Source organism: Schistocerca cancellata, chromosome 1 (assembly GCF_023864275.1).
Source record: "Schistocerca cancellata isolate TAMUIC-IGC-003103 chromosome 1, iqSchCanc2.1, whole genome shotgun sequence".
NCBI lineage: Eukaryota > Metazoa > Arthropoda > Insecta > Orthoptera > Acrididae > Schistocerca > Schistocerca cancellata.
In genome coordinates this window covers 592468643-592486601 of record NC_064626.1, presented here as the reverse complement: position 1 = coordinate 592486601, position 17959 = coordinate 592468643, and the positions used below count along the sequence as shown (strand labels likewise).

The following is a 17959-nucleotide window of genomic DNA, read 5'->3' as shown; positions in this document are numbered from 1 at the left end:
AATAAAACTCTCATCCTCCATCTTGAAAAGAACGAAATTACAGAAATCCACACGGTGTTGTTTGTCATCTTCACGAAGAGCTTGCAGTAGCTGAATTTTATGTGGTGTAACACACGGCTGCCGGCCATTGGGGGCATGTTGAGCTGCACGGCGAATGGATTGCTGCGAACTCCTTGTGAAAGTATGGCGGATGCGTTCTGTCTGTGTCAAACACTAGGGGGCGGCCTGGCGCTTTGGCTTTACACAAACAGCCTGTTCCTCGGAATTGTTCGTGCCATCGCCTTATTCTCTGTTCTGTAGGAGGATCCGCGCCGTATCTAGTACGAAAGTCACGCTGAACTGTTATTACTAGTTTTCGGATCGACATGCACTTAAAACCCACGAAATATGCGCCAAAACTCCTCGAAATATGAAGTTAAAATATGCTCTTACTCCCAGTATCTGCCTTTAAATATGTAGATAAAATTCTTTAATTATTCATTTCTCTTGGATAAATTCTTTAAAATATGCTTCTTACTTGGGAAATTAATGAATAACCATCAAATATTTTCAATAATGGCTACAATTCAATGAATAAAATGAAGTATAACATAGGTACATACACAATAAGTTTGGTAAATTCTAAAAATTAGAGTTTGTTTGAACTACCAACATTTTTCCATATTCTCTACATGAAAATTTTTCCTGTGGCCAGATAATAACATTTTCAATCTTGAAAATGATCGTTCAACATCACATGACACTACAGGTAAAAATTTAAGAGCAGCGACATTAGACGACGTGAAATCATTTAGAATCTCGGAGCGTTTCTCTTCTTCCGGTAACTGAACGATCTTCTGAATCGTAGGCCAACCGGGATTTTTATGGAAAACTGCATCCAATTTTCTTCTAAGTCGCTCATCGATCGGACCTGGCCAATTCTTGCTCTGTGTCTTGAGTCCTTCGTCGAGCCTACCTTAGCAACTTCCTTGTTACGAGTCTCAAGTTTCTCAATTAGGTCTGGAAGGCCACCCAAGTGCGCTCGGATGAAAGATAGGCTGTGTAACACGCTGGAATTCTTCAATGCGTCCATGGCTTTTGGTATGGCTAAATTTTCGCTATCTTCAAAACCCTTTAGTACCTGGAAGAAGAAAGTAGTAATCTAGTGAATGTCGGTTTCAATCTGAAAACTGCTGTAAAGAGAAATAAGCTTAATATTGGAATTCTATGTTGCGTTCGTTTTCTTTGCTTATTCAATTTATCCAGAACCACATACGCATCCATACCTCTTCAACTTTTCTGTGGTTGTCTGCATAATAGTTTGCAGCTGAAATCCACGTTCCCCACCTCGTCAAGACTGGTTCAGGTGGCAGAGGACAGTCATGGTGAGCAGTCTTGAAAGCTGTTGACCTCTGGCAATGTGGCTCTGACCTCTTCAGCGACTCGATGAATGCCATGAGCCAGACACGTGAGGTGCATAATTTTAGGGTAAAACACCCCCAGACACTTTGCGGCCTTCAGCATATATGCGGCACTATCCGTCACAATGGCCAAAACCTTGTTCTCCCCACGTTTCTGATCTTCACAGCTCCATAGCACACCTGAAAGAAAATCAAAGGATTTTACAAATTTTACACATTTTTTATTATTTTATTGTTGGCTCGGGACATGGTGTGAAAAACTAATTACTGGCGCGGGATATGATGTCACAAATTGCATTATTCAATATACAATGCGTCCACATAGTTCTTCCTGAGCGTTGATTCGTGAGGAATATCTTTTCCTGTGTATTTTTTCAAGAAAGTCCTTCATCCTTCCTACTCCAGCTTATTCAAGGGGATGTTTGCTTTTATTAAAGCCTCGCAAAGTTCTTCATTGAACTTACTTTTGTCGTCCATATGCTTCGAAAAAGAGGAGATAAATGGTTGCTGTGACGTTTTTACCATGTCTTGGTTACATTGTTCTGGTGTCTTTTTATGCTGATCCAGTCGAAATTTTTTCTCATACCTGACCTAAAGCGTTGGAGAAGTGAATAAATATCAATAAGTACGTACAATTGTACATAAATGTAAGAGAACAGTGTATACCTGCGATATGGTCACTCAAAAAAGTGAATTAAGACTACAAATAAGTATCTAAAAATTGGAACTTCGATCCCCTCACTACATTTAACTTTTTTTTTTAATTTGCACGAACGACGACGGTAATTCCTAAAGGTTTATTTTGTTCCTTCCCATTCGTACATAGAAAACGTACACGCAAATTTACAAATGAACTTAATAATTGTTTTAACTTCTTGGAAAAATTATCGAAAAAGAAAAAAAAAAACAAAATTGAACTTACCTCTTTTTCACACAGTTGGCAGCATAATCTTTTTCACACAGTTGAAAGCATAATCGCTCCCGATCCATTTGCAAATTATTGGTTTTTGGCCTGGGCATATTCGTAATTTGAAGACGGTAGCAAATAGTCGATGTGAACAGCACGAAACACATGCAAAAATTATTCACATTCCGAAATACCAACAATAAGTAGTAGGTCATTGTCGGCGCACTGCAGAGATCAGGTGAGCGACCTGAACACACATTAACTGCGGACAACAAATGCCGAAGCACGTGTCTACTCCGATAATCCATCTTGCATCAATGAACCATCACAAATCTTTAGCATCCTTATCCGAGAGGCTACCTAAGTGAAAAAACAAGGCTATGTCCCTCCATAAGCTACCCACGTTTACCCGAAAGGCTTTTATTCTGACGTCTCGTCCCGTATTATATCATTTTGGAAATTTATTGGCCTTATATTCTGGAGGTTCTTGGGTTGTCAGGGAACAAAATGAACCTTAATATGACCTATAAATGTAAAAAATATGTATCTTTACGGCCATTTCCTCTAATTATGACAATAATATGCATAAACGCCAAAAAGATGCAAATATATTTATTTTAAATTTCAATTTAAAGTGTCCCATTACCTCCAAAATATCATGATTCGTAAAGATACAACACCACATACCGTAAAAAAATGATATGCAAAATCCGAACTCTTGTTATTACTGACCCGCACTGCGCAAAACGTAGAACACAAAACGCTTTCTGTTGTCCAGACACAATTTTTACTGAAAAACTGAAGGGGCGTACAGTGCTGCTACCTAGTGGGAACCATGTAAAACTCGAGAGTTTACTCTTTCCAACAGTATGTTGCTCACGCACATATCTCAAATAACATTATAGTTATGATTTTTTAAATCGGATGATTCTTTTTGATAAGCCCTGAATATGATAAGGTACACCTCACTAAAGACCACTGACCACAAGTTCCTGATTTCAGGTCACTCGTGTATGGAATGTTTCATGACCCTAACCTCAATGATGTCATAGATTTTGATTCGAGTGGCGTAAGACTATAGAACACAGGACGTCAAAGTTCAGCGATAAGACAGCTGAATGTACTGTCACATACTGCCATAACATGGAAATATCAGAGGAGTTAGATTTGTCTCCTCAATTTCGGTCCCTATACAGCAACAAATTTAATGTGTATTGTTCCTTCTGTACTATACAGTATGGTTAAGCTGCCCCTAGCGCCGTCTTCTAATGCAACTCGCAATGTTATGGCCGGCCTTCGTAAAACACGCGCCAGATTTCCATATTATCTCGCTCGCTATGCGCAGCTTACTAGTCCTACAGAAAAAATGAGGCCTTTTTGTAGAAAAATTCATTTAGTTAAATTTTGTACTGGGACACATTTTCTGTAGAGGCCATGGTTAGCCAGCTATTCAAGAAAAATGTGCAAAAGTGACCTTCAAACGCACCTCCATCCCACACTCATACCTCACCAGTCAGAATTTCTAGTACTGTATATTGTTTGTAGCACTCCCTCTGACCGCGGTACAAAGCTTTGCGACTACACGATCTGTTACCGATATTGGACCTTTTTTGGTCTGTATTGACTGGGCCACTAAGCCACCAGCACAGTCGCCTACTTCGTTTACGTTATTAATTTAAACATGACCGTAAGAGAAAGAAAAGAAGAAACGAGTTTTGTAAACATTTCTCTAAAAGTAATGAAGTTGGAAATTAGATACAAACTTAACACTAACAACCACAGTGGTTTCGTAGTCACAAGGCCTGACGAATACAACGATGTCATTGTTTTTTATGCTTTTAAAATTCGCAACACTGTTAGATAGAATTAGGTAACTATCAATTTTACAATTTTTAAGTACTCAGCTAGACCGGTGATGAGGCCAGTCAATGAAGACCAAAAACTGTCGATTGTAGGAAATAACTCTTACAGTCGCAAATATTTGCACAGTGGTAGGAGGGAGTGCCATGAACAGCATACTAGAACTTATCACCTTGGGGGCTGAGTATGAGAGAGGGGTTGCGTTTGAAGGCCACTTTTATACGCTTTTCTTGAATAACTGGAAATCAACGGCCTCTGGCGAAAACGTATTCCAGTACAAAATTTAACTGCCTTAAATTTTCTACGAAAAGATTCTGCTCATTTTAACTGCAGGACTAAAAATTTGCTCGTAGCGAGCGAGAAAATATACGCCGCTTCCACTTCCGGAAGCAGTCTTGGTATGCCTCTTGCTGGATCGCGCGAAGCGCCCTCTGCAAGTATTCTTTTCTCTCGTCTGTTGTTATAAATCTTAGTCCTTTCAACCCCGTTTTCAACTTTGGAAATAAAAGAAGTCCGCAGGGGCCAGCTCTGTGGAGTACAGACGGTGAGGCAGCGCACTGACGTCGTTTTTCTTGCAATAGTCATACACGAACAGGGATGAATGTGCGGGTGCGTTATCATGATGCAAGAGCCAAGAACTGTCTCACCAAGTTTCAGGTTGTTTCCTGTCCACTTTTCTCGCAGGCGTCGCAACACGTCCCGATAGCACCATCGATTAACAGTTTGTCCCTATGTCAGGAATTCATGAAGAACTAATTCTTCAAAGTCAAAGAAAGCTATCAGCATGGCTTTGACACTTGACCTGACCTGATGAGCTTTTTTTGCTATGGAGAACCTTTCCTGACCACGGTGAAGACTAGACCTTGGTGTCAACATCATAACAGTTCCCAGAATGAGATTTTCACTCTGCAGTGGAGTGTGCGCTGATATGAAACTTCCTGGCAGATTCCAACTGTGTGCCGGACCGAGACTCGAACTCGGGACCTTTGCCTTTCGCGGACAAGTGCTCTACCAACTGAGCTACCAAAGCACGACTCACGCCCCGTCCTCACAGCTTTACTTCTGCCAGTACCTCGCCTCCTACCTTCCAAACTTTACAGAAGCTCTCCTGCGAACCATGCAGAACTAGCACTCCTGAGAGAAAGGATATAGAGCACTTGCCCGCGAAAGGCAAAGGTCCCGAGTTCGAGTCTCGGTCCGGCACACAGTTGGAATCTGCCAGGAAGTTTCATCATAACAGTTGATCTACGTCTCATCACTTGCCTCATTTGCGCGATCCAAAAGCTCTTCACAGATTGCGAGCCGAAGTGGGACGAACTTGGGGGCAACACGATGCACCGAATACGGCTTAAGCACTCATCACCGCAGGCTTCGTGCATCGTTTGATGTGTCTCTGTAAACGTTTTCTTGACTTTCACGCAAAATTTAATGCAGGCGCGTTGCTTCTCTAACTCTGCCATGTCGAAATTTGCAAACTGTGTGACAGAACGTTCTACTCAATATAGCACTGAACAACAGTTAACAGACATACAACAAAGAAACTTCCTGCAGTTACACATCAAACACAGGCGTGTGCAGGGATGCCAACCGCATTTCGCTCTAACACATCAGTGGCACGAAATTACGAATGTTCGGGAATGTTTTGAACAGACCTCGTACTTCCTGCTGTTCTAATTTTAATGGTTAGCATTGTGTAACTCAAGGCAGCGAGCTTATTTGTGCGTGCCCACGTTTCTTCTGTAAGATCTAGAAGGAGTGTCAGACGTGACTTAGAAATCCATCACTGATTCCAAATGTTTTTACTCTGGAATGGTTTTGTCGGTGCCAAGAGATGAGCAAGAGGGCAGGCGGCCTCTGTTTGAGCTGCCTTTGGCTTGTGACAGAACCGAGATAGGGCGCCAACTCTATCACCACACGCGCTACTTTTACGAGCCAAATTACTTCTGGCGTGATAAACGGCCATTGTTTATTTTGTATTAGTCTCGAAGCCTTCCCGTCAACAACGATAGTGTTGCGGATTTCGCCAGAGCAGGGTATCACAACGCAGGTCCGTCGTGCGTGTCGCGGGTCACCACGAAAGAGCGCCGATGCGTCGCGCCGCGCTGACGCGCAGTGGGGCAGCAGGCGTGCCTGGCCGTTCTGCCCGCTGGTGCCTCCATACCAGCAGTGGGGCTATACCGCTTGAGCTACAATAACTACCCTTCGACCTTCAAGGTCCTGGGTTGCGACGTTGTCACGGCAAATACGGTACTGCCTACCGACAGGCACCACAACGCTCCGCTTTCCAAAAAATGTTCTTATGGGACTTAACTGCTAAGGTCATCAGTCCCTAAGCTTACACATTACTTAATCTAAATTATCCTAAGGACAAACACTCACACCCATCCCAGAGGGAGGACTCGAAGCTCCGCCGGGAACAGCCGCACAGTCCATGACTGCAGCGCCTGAGACCGCTCGGCTAATCCCGCGCGCCACTCCGCTTTCCCGCGACGATAGAAAATCCCTTTAAAGTCTTCGTTTACTAGAAAAAAAACCGCAAAAAAATGTTAAATTCACGTATGCTGTGAATCTCTAAGGAGTCTCTGATCACATCAAGAACTTAATTGCCGGCTGGAGTGGCCGTGCGGTTCTAGGCGCTACAGTCTGGAGCCGAGCGACCGCTACGTCACAGGTTCGAATCCTGCCTCGGGCATGGATGTGTGTGATGTCCTTAGGTTAGTTAGGTTTAATTAGTTCTAAGTTCTAGGCGACTGATGACCTCAGAAGTTAGGTCGCATAGTGCTCAGAGCCATTTGAACCATTTGAACTTAATTAGGGCGTGAGGTGATGAAATTTCTTGTTTGGGAACGAGCTTCAAACTTATCACGTCATGTCTCGAAAACTATGGAACTCAATGAAATACCTTTCTTCCGTTCATTGTCAATGTACCAGGCTTGAGCACGGATCTTTCCAAACTTACGTATCGCATTGCGTTTCCTATGTTAAGCTTCGGGAAACGGAGTTTTTCTGCGATTTTGTCGATAATTAACTCCCAACATATATCAAATTGAATGTCTTTATCTGATGCAGAAACCACGTAAAAATTCTGTATTTCACTTATAGTATCTATGTCTATAATGCCAAAAATCTCGTAACATCCAAATCTACCAAAAATAAAAGCAAAATGTACCTCTTTATAAAAGTAGATAAAAGTCGTTTGAACCTCTCCTAAGAGACAATCTCCACTCCTTCTAGCTAATTACGTTTGCGGAGACCATAAGTGACTTCAGTTTAAAGAAACAGTATCGACGGAAGGTGAGAGATATATACATAACTAGCTTAGCACTAGCTGCTTCTCTAGTGTAGACTGTGTGGTCTACTCATTTTTTCCCTTTAATTGAATTTTTATGTTGTTACGCCCATTGGCCATCTATGAAATAACCTTTAATCCCCTGTTTCACACCCTCAGGAATGGAATTTCGATAAATTCGTTTTTAATTGATGCCTACAATATAAGATCGACACCCTCTCGGAATTTCAAGTTTCTATCCTTCGCTGTTTGGGCTGTGTGATGATGAGTTCACCCCATTAGTGGCTAAATTTCCTACGACACAAACACATTTTCTTTTATTTCTAACCGAGAAATCAAATGTCAGTTTTCATAGATGTAGCTTTAATAATGATTTATTTCCGAAAAAGCTTTCACCCACTAAATAACCTCCTTAGGGGTTCGATTTCCAAAAGTATTAAAACACATATTTTTTATTTCTGATCGGGAAACCAAATCCCAATCTTCGTATTTCTGGCTTCAAGTTTGACTTAATAGTGACATATTTTCAAAAAATCTTTCTTCCCCTGTGTCACCCTTCTTAAACGATGCCTACAGTATAAGATCAACACCCTCCCCGAATTTCGAGTTTCTGTCATTAACGATTTTTGCTGGGAGATGTCGAGTCAGTCAGGACATTTCCTTTTATGTGCAGGGTGGTTAGAAATATGCTGAAAAGCTTGAAAGGATTTTGAGGGGAGGTTGTGCAGGGAAGTAACAGTTAAGAAAAAAAATTCGATACTTTGCACGCTTTCCGGGAGCCAGATAGTTAATTACTCTTAGTTGTTCTCACAGCAGCATTTGGCTGGGGTTCAGTCCTCACCACTGTCCCGTAACCACCAATTATTGTATCACTCTCCTAATCGGTTTTAGGGAGTTAAACGAAGAACACGTTTGACGACATGGCCTCTGGCGTGCCAACTGAATTTGCGTGCGCATCGATGATTGGTGAATTTTAATACCAATTAACTCGGAAACGGCGCAATGTATCAAACTTTTTTCTTAACAATTATTTGCCAGCACAACCTGCTCTGCAACGTCCTTACGAGTTTCCGGACTGTTCCTGACCACTCTGTATAGAGATAAATTAATAGAGATCGTTCTGTTACCCCATGTTACGCAAAACAGGTCAGAACACTCTTGCAGAAGCAACGAAAACAGCATGCCAAATTTAAAAGAACACAAAATCTCCAAAATTGAGTATGTTTTACCGAAGCTCAAAAGATAATGCATACTTCAATGCGAAATGCTTGTAATTGTTTCCAAAACGAGACTCTGTCTCGAAACCTGGTAGAAAATCGAAAGAGATTCAGACCGTATGTGAAGTACACCAGCGGTAAGACACAAGGGGGAGGGGGTACTTTGTGCCGACCGCCAAAAAAATTTAAAAAAACGAAACAAATTTTTCAAATGTGTTTAACTTTTGTTAACTACTTATTTTCTAAACAGGTTCTAATGTATAGGCAGGGTACAGATCCTGAAAATATATTTTAGCCCACACTTAGCAACAGCAACGTATTTTCCGTAATGTTTACACTGAGTGGAGGGGTATTTTATCACCGCCAAGAAAATGTAAAAAGTACAAATTTCGTTAATCGCCCTTGATTTCCATTCACAATATGCAGTGTAGATGTGTAAGAAAATATGAAAACGACATTCGTTGCGAAAAATCTCATCCACAACTGAGACATAAATTTTTGGTTAAGTTTTACCGAAAAATTTAAAACAGTTACGGAATGTGATAAAAGTTTTTTCCTGCGAGCTGTTCGAGAGAAATAGCTTGAATGTGGTTCGATGAATCTCTGAATCTCTGCCAGACAATTAACTGTGAATTGCAGAGTAGCCATGTAGATGTAGATGAAGCAATTTTCATTAAGGTCTCTTGAAGGAGAAAAATACAGTTGCTTTTTATGTTATTTAGTACTTGGTCAAAGAAAACACAATGGATAAGGTAAACAGCCCCTGTGTGTTACGTTACAAATATATGATCTGAAATGTTTGCACAACATTTTCCCTATTGTTTCTTTTCTCAGCCGTTTACAATACAAATTTTATTAACAACATCTGCTATGAAGTTTTCTTTAGTTATTAACAAACTTAATTACTGCTTTAATTCTGATGCTACGAGTGTATTCAGACCATCTGTATTACAAATGGTATCTCATAAACTTACTCTCGTCATTCGGTACTGGGCCAAGCGAACTGAAGTCTAATTGACGTACCGTCTAGTGTGAACACACCATCTTTTGACGGCTACGTCGCCTGACGTTACGTTCAGTTTCGTTGACGTTCATTGTAAACCAGTCTGTAGTAGACCGGTAGTGTTCGAGGTGGGTGTTGCTGCTAGGTGAGTTTACAGGGACACCGTAAGAAGAAGCCGACTAGCAGGGTGTGGTGCAGCAACTCAGCTCGAGGTAACGTTTGGTGAGCGAAGCGTACGTGGCGAGGGTTACTACAAGATAATAAATTGTGTTTTCTTCCAGCGGATGCCTGAAGTGCACAGTCATTGTGGGTCGCCTCACTCTGTTTGACGTTATACTGTGATCCTGTGTTGTTTATAAAGGAGATGGTAGAAAAAGGTCGACGACGGTGTATTACCTGACTAAGGTGTTCGTTGTCCAGATCAGTGATTCGATTTGTGAGTCTGTTGAAAGTAGCTGGATTATTACAGGACATTAGGTCGCGGTACAGAAGAAGCGACTATTTTAACACTGTCCCGTGGGTCAATGTGAGGCTTGCGATCCTTGATAGTGTGCGCTGCTCCACCTCCTACAGCTTTATATATGTAAACTGTATATATGTAGATATCCAATGACAACTGTCTATTATTAATTGTTACTTAGGAATATTTAATTAACGCTAAATTATGGCCCTACAGATTTCAAAAGGGTTGCGGAATTGTGACACTACAATTCAATATTGTTACCAGGTAAGATACTTACCTAATCTAAAATTACCATAAATTCTATTGTTTATTACAAAACCTGACATAAACATTTGTAGTAGTTGCACTGAAGTACAGTGCAAACACGTTTAACTATCCTATTCATTGTGAAAGATTTTCACAGGTATGTGAAACAATTACAAGCAACTATGGTTGACAGAGATACAAGATAAGGAACACATAGGTAAAGTTACCGCTTTTCTAAGCATAACTGATCCATTTCCGCAATGCAACGACAGTGACTGCCAAAAATCTGAGTTTCAAATTTATGCATGCCAGAAGGGCGGCTTCCTCCCAATCATGAAATCTCTATGTTCACCGAGCGCATCGTGAGTTACAGCCGCCGAAGCCGACGGCGTACCTTACTATATTTAATTGCATCGTTACGTTGACTTCCAGTATTTTAGTTGATTCGTTAGGTGCGCTTGCATAGCACAGTCTACATCTACATCTATATGGTTACTCTGCAGTTCACACTTAAGTGCCTGGCAGAGGGTTCATCGAACCATTTTCATACTACAGTACTTCTCTACCATTCCACTCTCGAATGGCGCGTGGCAAAAAGGAACACCTACATCTTTCCGTTCGAACTCTGATTTCTCTTATTTTAAAATGATGATCATTTCTCCCTACGTATGTGGGTGTCAACAAAATATTTTCGCATTCGGAAGAGAAAGTTGGTGATCGAAATTTTGTAAATAGATCTCGCCAGAAAGAAAACCGCCTTTGTTTCAGTGACTACCACCCCAACTCGCGTATCATATCGGTGACACTCTCGCCCCTATTGCGCGATGACACGAAACGAGCTACCCTTCTTTGCACTTTTTCGATTTCCACCGTCAATCCTACCTGGTAAGGATCCCATACCGCGCAGCAATATTCCAGCAGAGGACGGACAAGTGTAGTGTAGGCTGTCTCTTTAATCACTGCATTATCGAAGGCCTGCTCCAGGCTGTGATTTTGTCGAATACGATGCCTTTAAAATCCGAAATGCTACCTAACTCAGACTTCACAGCTTGCTCCAGTTGGAACTGTAAACAAAATAATGACTATTCATTCTGCAGTTGGAAACTAATATCTGAGAGTAGAATCGAGGTGTTCCTCCTGCAAGCAGAGGGCGAAGAGTCTCTTTAGCTCTTCCTGTCCTCCCTCGTAACATTCACCGCTTCTTGGCGAGCCAGCCAAAACATCTTGCCAGCATTTATCCAACGATAAGAAACAATTTTTCTGGATCGTCCGCCCACACAATGACAGTAAGAGCTGTCCGTGTATCCAGCTGGAGAACGTACCCAATTTATCAATATTTTCCCGAAATATGCTAATCAGAGCAGTCTGTTCAGTGAAATTTCCGTACTTTCGTGCCCAAAGGGTTACGTGACTTCAGCTAAATAACGGAAACTGTTTTGGCTCCTTGCTGTCGGTGACTCAAAGAAGTCAGTAGTATCAGAATGAGACTTTCACTCTGCAGCGGAGTGTGCGCTGATATGAAACTTCCTGGCGGATTAAAACTGTGTGCCGGACCGAGACTCGAACTCGGGACCTTTGCCTTTCGCGGGCAAGTGCTCTACCAATTGAGCTACCCAAGCACGACTCACGCCCCGTCCTCACAGCTTTACTTCTGCCAGTACCTCGTCTCCTACCTTCCAAACTTTACAGAAGCTCTCCTGCGAACCTTGCAGAACTAGCAGTCCTGAAAGAAAGGATATTGCGGAGACATGGCTTAGCCACAGCCTGGGGGATGTTTCCAGAATGAGATTTTCACTCTGCAACGGAGTGTGCGCTGATATGAAACTTCCTGGCAGATTGAAACTGTGTGCCGGACCGAGACTCGAACTCGGGACATTTGCCTTTCGCGGGCAAGTGCTCCACCTTGCCCGCGAAAGGCAAGGTCCCGAGTTCGAGTCTCGGTCCGGCAACAGTTTTAAATCGCTAGGAAGTTTCAAGTCAGTAGTAGTAGGGCGCTGCGGGTAAGAGTTAACCTTCAAATGACCTTTGGGGTCGTGTTGCAGCTGACACAAATGCGCATTTCATATTTCGCTGATGTCAGCATCAACACTTCTTTATCTCCAAGGTTATTCTAGGTATCACAAAATCCTGCTGCTTGCCACGGTCAAGGAAGGGAGGGCCTCCCCACCCCCACTGCGTTTCTGCAAATTCTGCATGAGACACCTCCCAACCTGAGCGCCCCTGCTCAATTCGTGGGAGCGAGACTCGACTGCAGTTCGCGTGCATTTCATTTTCTCTGACATCAATACTATCAATTCGCGTGCCCTCCCCCCCCCCCCCCCCTCCCTGCGCTTCTGCAAATTGTGCACGAACACCCCGTGCGCCTCGAGCCTCCGCGCCCTTGACATCACGGAACTATTTATGAAATGTTAGCGTTTGATTATTGACCTACCTATAATGTTCAGTATGTTTTGTTATTCGCTAGATTGCAGATTATATATAAATGCACAGCACTCTCTCACTGCACTTTCATCTTGACAATGAGTGATGAAGACGTCGTAAGAAATAATAATAATAATCGTAGTAGAGGTCGCGAAAAATACGTTTGCAGCGATCGATAAATAGTTCAACCGCTTATGAGAGAAACCTCAAAGGGTAAAGCTGTCAAGATGTACTATGTCAACACTCCCTACTGCAAGACAGTAAGTATGAACGTCAGTGCTGATGGACTGGCGGGGAAAAGAAGAAGCAAGTAAGCTTAACTGATAACACTCGTTTTTCCCTGCAGGCGAGGTCGGTAAAAGGATCCAATTAGTACTTTATTCCGATTGCCAAGAAAGACTTCTGCCCACACTAACTGACGGGAACTATGTACCTCAATTTCGCTACGAGATAAACTACTTCTAACGGGAACGAACACGCCCCCGCCAGCTGTGTTTAGTCAGTAGTTTTCGGAACACCGTTAGGTGTAACCTAAAAAAACCGCCCAGTTCACGTGCGGCACAGCACCAGGTTTATGAACATTAGAAAATGTACATCTGTTATTCAGTTGTTATATAAGAATATACAGCCTACAGTTGCAGGTTAACTTTATCGTTTACCTAGGTTTCAACGTTAGTAATAACGTCTTCTTCAGAACCTGCAAAAAGTTAATATTATAATGTGCTAGTAAATTATATTAGATATGGTCATCCTACGGGATGCAACGTGTGGTACTTACTTAAAATATTATTTAAATGTTTGCCTAAAACAAGCCATGTCCTAAGTCACTTTATAAAACTTGATGCATAACCATAAGGTTATGTCACTTCCATTAAAACACGCTGTAGCAAATTCACTTTAAGCCCGTTGTATGGGCCTCGTCGTGTGACTAGAGACTGCGGACCGCGAGGGCTTCGCGGTCTGCCTCACAGAGGGCGGCGCGCATGCGCGAGACGTGTACAATCACACACTTATTACGCACGCGTCAGATAACATTTTTGCTATGAATTAATTTTATACTTTACTATTGTAAGTTAATTACAGTATCCAGCATGACTACGTTTTACATTGTACTTCAGAGCCTTATAAACAGACCAACAATCTCGTACGAACATCTGTAGAAAGGATCTATAATTACAAAAACTGTAATTGTCACATGCGTTATGAAATATTGTAAACCTAATATAGACTGGAAGCCTTCGAAGTATGCCCTATTTTTTAGATACAGTTGATCGTTCAATAAGTTGCCTTTATCTGTAATTATGTGTGCATAAATGTGTAGTTCCTCAAGCGTGTCGAGTCTATATCCCTTAACTTCATGATGTAGTAGCTCTATGTCACGTAAAGCTTTAGGTGTATGAGCCATTTGCACCAGATGTTCTGCAAACGCTGACCCCCGTGTTCCTACGTCCTTTATTGGAAGATGTTCTTTAAACCTTACTGCTATAGCTCTGCCTGTTTGACCTATGTAATAACATGGGCAATCATCACACATAATCTTATATACGCCTGATTTCGCTGACTTATCACAGTCTTTCTCAAGGGTATGAACCAAATTTCGCTTTAAACTATTACTCGTCGAGAAGGAAATTTTAAAACCTGAATTTTTCAACAGGCGCCCTATCTTGTAGGAGACATTACCTATATAAGGAACCGACAACCATTTCTTGGTCTGATCTTGGGTTTGAGTATTTATGTTTACTAAAGTCGTTGTCCTTTTTCGCGTTTTCTTATGATATAATTGCCTCACTATCTTTGGATTATAGCCATTATTCTGTGCAATACTCTCGAGAATTTGTAATTCTTTTTCGAGGTTGACATCTGACAATGGGACAGAAATCGCCCGATGGATACTAGAATAGAAAAACGCCATTTTATGCACTTGGGGGTGGGTTGAATCGGCCGGGATTATGATGTCTGAATAAGTTGCCTTCCGGAATATGTTGAACTCTATTTTAGCATCTTTAATAGTCAACGTTGAATCAAGATAATTTAGTGATCTCGCGGTCCGCAGTCTCTAGTCACACGACGAGGCCCATACAACGGGCTTAAAGTGAATTTGCTACAGTCTCTAGTCTCTAGTCACACGACGAGGCCCATACAACGGGCTTAAAGTGAATTTGCTACAGCTTGTTTAATAGAAGTGACAAAACCTTATGGTTATGCATCAAGTTTTATAAAGTGACTTAGGATATGGCTTGTTTTAGGCAAACATTTAAATAATATTTTATGTAAGTAACACACGATGCATCCTGTAGGATGACCATATCTAATATAATTTACTATCACGCTTTAACTTTTTGCAGGTTCTGAAGAAGACGTTGTTACTAACGTTGAAACCTAGGTAAACGATAAAGTTAACCTGCAACTGTAGGCTGTATATTCTTATATAAACAATATCAGTTGCTGTCGCTGCATAAAAATGCTAAAGATTATTATTCAGTTGGTTTATTAATCAAAAGTTTCTTAAAAAAACTTTGTATTCATTTATTTTCTTCCTATTTTCCACGTCCTCACTTAGAGGTTTTCGGTGGGTATTTAAGTCATGCGTTCTGCTGCTCTCTGTATAGGAAGAAGAAGAGGCACCAGAGGCTTCTTGCGAGCAGACGCGTCGTTGAGCAGGAGACATCTTACCAATAGACAGTGGCAGAAGGCAGCAGGAACAGACACGCAACATGACCCTCGTTGTTGTTGTTGTTGTTGTTGTTGTTGTTGTTGTTGTCTTCAGTCCTGAGACTGGTTTGATGCAGCTCTCCATGCTACTTTATCCTGTGCAAGCTTCTTCATCTCCCAGTACTTAATCCAACCTACATCCTTCTGAATCTGCTTAGTGTATTCATCTCTTGGTCTCCCTCTACGATTTTTACCCTCCACACTGCCCTCCAATGCTAAATTTGTGATCCCTTGATGCCTCAGAACATGTCCCACCAACCGGTCCCTTCATCTTGTCAAATTGTGCCACAAACTCCTCTTCACCCCAATTCTATTTAATACCTCCTCATTAGTTATGTGATCTACCCATCTAATTTTTAGCATTCTTCTGTAGCACCACATTTCGAAAGCTTCTATTCTCTTCTTGTCCAAACTATTTATCGTCCATGTTTCACTTCCATACATGGCTACACTCCATACAAATACTTTCAGAAACGACTTCCTGACACTTAAATCTATACTCGATGTTAACAAATTTCTGTTCTTCAGAAATGCCTTCCTTGCCATTGCCAGTCTACATTTTATATCCTCTCTACTTCGACCAACATCAGTTATTTTGCTCCCCAAATAGCAAAACTCCTTTACTACTTTAAGTGTCTCATTTCCTAATCTAATTCCATCAGCATCACCCGACTTAATTCGACTACATTCCATTATCCTCGTTTTGCGTTTGTTGATTTTCATCTTATATCCTCCCTTCAAGACACCATCCATTCCGTTCAACTGCTCTTCCACGTCCTTCGCTGTCTCTGACATAATTAAAATGTCTTCGGCGAACCTCAACGTTTTTATTTCTTCTCCATGGACTTTAATACCTACTCCGCATTTTTCTTTTGTTTCCCTTACTGCTTGCTCAATATACAGACTGAATAACATCAGGGACAGGCTACAACCCTGTCTCACTCCCTTCCCAACCGCTGCTTCCCTTTCGTGCCACTCGACTCTTATAACTGCCATCTGGTTTCTGTGTAAATAGCTTTTCACTCCCTGTATTTTACCCCTGCCACCTTTAGAATTTGACAGAGAGAGTATTCCAGTCAACATTGTCAAAAGCTTTCTCTAAGTCTACAAATGCCAGAAATGTAGGTTTGCCTTTCCTTAATCTAGCTTCTAAGATAAGTCGTAGGGTCAGTATTGCCTCACGTGTTCCAACATTTCTGCGGAATCCAAACTGATCTTCGCCGAGGTCGGCTTCTACCATTTTTTCCATTCGTCTGTAAAGAATTCGCTTTATTATTTTGCAGCTATTAAACTGATAGTTCGGTAATTTTCACATGTGACAACACCTGCTTTCTTTGGGATTGGAATTATTATATTCTTCTTGAAGCTTGAGGGTATTTCGCCTGTCTCATACATCTTGCTCACCAGATGGTAGAGTTTTGTCAGGACTGGCTCTCCCAAGGCTGTCAGTAGTTCTAATGGAATGTTGTCTACTCCGGTAGCCTTGTTTCGACTCAGGTCTTTCAGAGCTCTGTCAAATTGTTCACGCAGTATCGTATCTCCCATTCCATCTTCAGCTACATCCTCTTCCATTTCCATAATATTGTCCTCAAGTCCCTTTCTGCTTTCCCTTCTTTGCTTAGAACTGGGTTTCCATCTGAGCTCTTGATATTCATACAAGTGGCTCTCTTTTCTCCAAAGGTCCCTTTAATTTTCCTGTAGGCAGTATCTATCTTACCCCTAGTGAGATAAGCCTCTACATCCTTACAGTTGTCCTCTAGCCATGCTTGCTTAGCCATTTTACACGTCCTGTCGATCTCATTTTTGAGACGTTTGTATTCCTTTTTGCCTGCTTCATTTACTGCGTTTTTATATTTTCTCCTTTCATCAATTAAATTCAATATTTCTTCTGTTACCCAAGGATTTCTATTAGCCCTCGCCTTTTTACCTACTTGATCCTCTGCTGCCTTCACTATTTCGTCTCTCAAAGTTACCCATTCTTCTTCTTCTATTATTTCTTTCCCCCATTCTTGTCAATCGTTCCCTAATGCTCTCCCTGAAACTCTGTACAACCTCTGGTTCTTTCAGTTTATCCAGGTCCCATCTCCTTAAATTCCCACCTTTTTGCAGTTTCTTCAGTTTTAATCTACAGTTCATAACCAATAGATTGTAGTCAGAGTCCACATCTGCCCCTGGAAATTTCTTACAATTTAAAACCTGGTTCCTAAATCTCTGTCTTACCATTATATAATCTATCTGATACCTTCTAGTATCTCCAGGATTCTTCCATGTATACAACCTTCTTTTATGATTCTTGAACCAAGTGTTAGCGATGATTAAGTTATGCTCTGTGCAAAATTCTAACAGACGGCTTCCTCTTTCATTTCTCTCCCCCAATCCATATTCACCCACTATGTTTCCTTCTCTCCATTTTTCTACTCTCGAATTCCAGTCACCCATGA

General features: G+C 41.6%; 1 long non-coding RNA gene across 1 annotated transcript; it reads right to left on the bottom strand.

The window, feature by feature from the left end:
- Nucleotides 1–565: 565 nt before the first annotated feature.
- Nucleotides 566–13723, bottom strand: LOC126161910 (uncharacterized). Its single transcript, XR_007534972.1, has 3 exons — nt 13585–13723; nt 1266–1580; nt 566–1120 (listed from the first exon to the last, which is right to left on the bottom strand). It is a non-coding gene; the product is annotated as an uncharacterized LOC126161910 (long non-coding RNA).
- Between the last annotated feature and the right edge of the window lie 4236 nt (nt 13724–17959).